Raw genomic sequence first — 3,304 nt, 5'->3', positions numbered from 1 at the left:
GACAATAATTAATTATCCATTGTCTAAATTGTATGTAAATCGAACGCATTGCTTCGATGACATACGCTTCAGCTAAAACGACGCAAAACCTTCCGCCATGTTTATTGCCGGAAATATAATCATCTGTTTATTTAACACGAAGGGTCAGACCTGTCCTTACTTTAACAGCCGTCTCATCAATTTAACGGTCAAATTTATCCCTAGCTTTGATGAGGATACCAATACTTGCGATTTAACTTCATGTGATGTCAGAGTACCACGTGATTCCGTAAAAATCACTTAACGCTGTGGTTAAAAATGTCATGAATCAGGCCCTAAAGCTGTGTTTCCCAAACATTTATGTTTACAGCCCGCTTTTAGAAACGCAAAGAAACGCATTTTTACAGAAAATATATAAGCATATAAAACAGCAATAATGGGGTTGGATTACTTGTATGTTAATGAAATTAGCAGTAATTGCACTGTCATTTTAGCTAAATGAATAATAAAACATAAATAAGGACGTGTGTTTCCGGTCATCCGTAAAGCTTTTTCTGTGACCGGACGTGTGTTTCCGGTCATCCGTAAAGCATTCTGTAAAGCATAAAATAATATTTATTTTTCAAATGTAATCATTTAGCTCGGGGGTATAAAAGAAGTCTGTTGCAAATCGCAATATATTTGTCACCCCACTTTTGCAAACAAGTTATTTAAAGAAATGCATTGCCACTAGCCGAATTAAATATTTATGCTGACCACGCAGCAGATTTTTCGCATTCAACAAAGCGCAGGAATTTTAATTTTCCTTTCAAATTAATTCTTCTATTTTTCACAAACTAAGCGATTTAGAAAAAAGCCGAAATTCATATAAATTATCTGAACTTATGAAATAACACTAACCGAATTTATTAGAATCATCTGTACATATAAAAATCTGTGCCCGTTTCTCTTTGTTGTGTAATTTGTACAAATGTACACTTTTATTCCGATCTGGATGAAACTGTGCGCTCTTGACCATCAAAATAAGAAGAAAGCCACCGTCTACACATAAGATTTGGAAAACTCACCATACCGCGTCACCATACTATTGCTCTCACATCACCTGTCTCAAGTTCGCGTTGCCATAGTTGCGCTCCTGTTGAACGCCATACCTATTAAGTAAGTTCTAGTTGCTTTTTTACAAAAATAGGTATTCACATTTCTACACAGCCTTAATTTTTAAGCGACGCCACTAATATTAACACCAGTGTTGGATTCCCGCTGCCAGTTCCTATTAAAACATTTATCAGAACTACTATTTCGCCTAGTTGATTTGGCACACATGTGAGTGTTCCGAGTAGAAAAATGAGTTTACTTTAAACTATGTTCTTTGAAATTGTAGAAGAAATGACACAGATAGGAAGGGTACAATTACAATTTATTTTCCCCAGTTTACCGCAGTTCCGGTATTTCGGGATACAAACTAATTGACTACAATGCCTATTCCAGGAGACCAAGCGAGTTTAGTTATTATAATATTTTTACGTGTTCAAAGGATGCATACCTAACGGAAGGATGGTATGCCTAAAAATTGCCCCAACTGAATGCAAAAAGAATTGCTCCAACTGGGGTGGAAAAAAAATTGCCCCAACTGGGGTGGGAAAAAAATTGCCCCAACTGGGGTGGGAAAAAAATTGCCCCAACTATGGTGGGAAAAAATTGCCCCAACTGTGGTGGGAAAAAATTGCCCCAACTATGGTGGGAAAAAATTGCCTTAACTGGGGTGGAAAAACATTGCCCCAACTGGGGGGAATTGCCCATTCGCGATTATGGTGAAGAGTCGCTAATCGTAAAAATAGTTTAATCCTAATGAAGCATCAAAATAAGCACACGGATATAAAATGTACAATAATTTTAAAAACTCTTTAAATTTATGTTATTTCAGTTTTTTTGTGCCATCCAATATTTCGACGAGAATAGAAATAGGAATTTTTAAAAAATTAAGGATCTTCGATAACAATTATATGGTTGCTCTGTATAAGCATTAGTTTCTTTTGAAGCAGAATTGAAAATGCTTTTATTCTAAGCAATTTTGAGACTGGGCTCAAAAATACATGCAGAATTAAATGATTTCCTTTCGAATCTTTGCATTACGGGTTTGTGGATTTGGAGTAATTGATGAAGAATTGAAACACAATTTATTGGCCAGTAAGCGCTATTACACAGGACAGTTCCAAAGACACGTTTACAAAACAACTACGAACACACAGAAGCAATCAGCAACGCACCCTTGAGGTTATAACAGTGAAGAAAGCTTCACGGCAAAGACCTAAAATACAACTTTCGACTCTGTCGTTGCTCTCTAGCCAATCTCTGACCTTCAAGACACTACTATCTTCTTGTATAGGCAGGGTATATAGAGTTTTAACCTACCTTTCGAAATATTCCCTAAAAAACCGCTAAAATTTAGTTCCAGAATGTTCTCGTTCCGTCTATGGCATATCGCTAAACGGGCGATTTCGCGCCAAATGTGGGAACCGTGACTTTCCTTACACATGTTAGGGAATGTTGTTAGGGAAACATGTTGTTAGGGAATGTTGTTACATGTTGTTAGGGAAACCTAACACCCCTTTGCGACGGGCATGTCAGCAGCCGTGTTGGTTGAATGGTTTGGTGTTTCGATAATCTTTATAATTTTGTGCATTTCGCTTTTGTGCTTCTGAAAGTGTGTTATTATAATTTATTTTGTGCTTCGGTTTCGAAAAATGTGCTTTCTGTATGAAGATTGTGGTTGTTTTTGAAGATACGAATGATTGAAAATTTCTACGTCACGGAACGCCCCATTTGCATGCACGGGTAAGTTTTATGTTGATGTTTTGATAAATATACCGTGCAAATTTATTTCTTTTGAAGAGATGTATTTGGAATTGTGATTTCTACTTGTATTTTTAAAAGCACGATCCCAACTTGCATGGTTTATAGGTTATGAATATTTAAACTTTTAGAGTGAGCTAAGACTAACGAGACATTTGTTTATATTTGAAGATATAAAAGTTTAATTGCAGCAAGGCCAACTTATACTCAAGGCCTGCCAGTGTGAAAATATTGTTTTGTGTTTTCGGTTGCCTGCGTGATATTCCTACTCACCGCAAGATGGCGCTACAATTCTGCTAAACTTTGCGATGTTTACAAAAAAAGTACCAAACACGAATTCTGTCTTGTTATATGCAAAGTTTAAAAACGATTAATCCATAGTAGTCAGAAATTGTTGATTTCTTATTGGTAAAAATATTTTAATTAGAAGGAAAGCATGGAATTCTAAGCTATCTCACCTTTTTTTCTCACA

Source organism: Stegodyphus dumicola, chromosome 11 (assembly GCF_044657685.1).
Source record: "Stegodyphus dumicola isolate Sdum_Otavi_A_Nest chromosome 11, ASM4465768v1".
Taxonomy (NCBI): Eukaryota; Metazoa; Arthropoda; class Arachnida; order Araneae; family Eresidae; genus Stegodyphus; species Stegodyphus dumicola.
Note: the sequence above shows the minus strand (reverse complement) of the source record.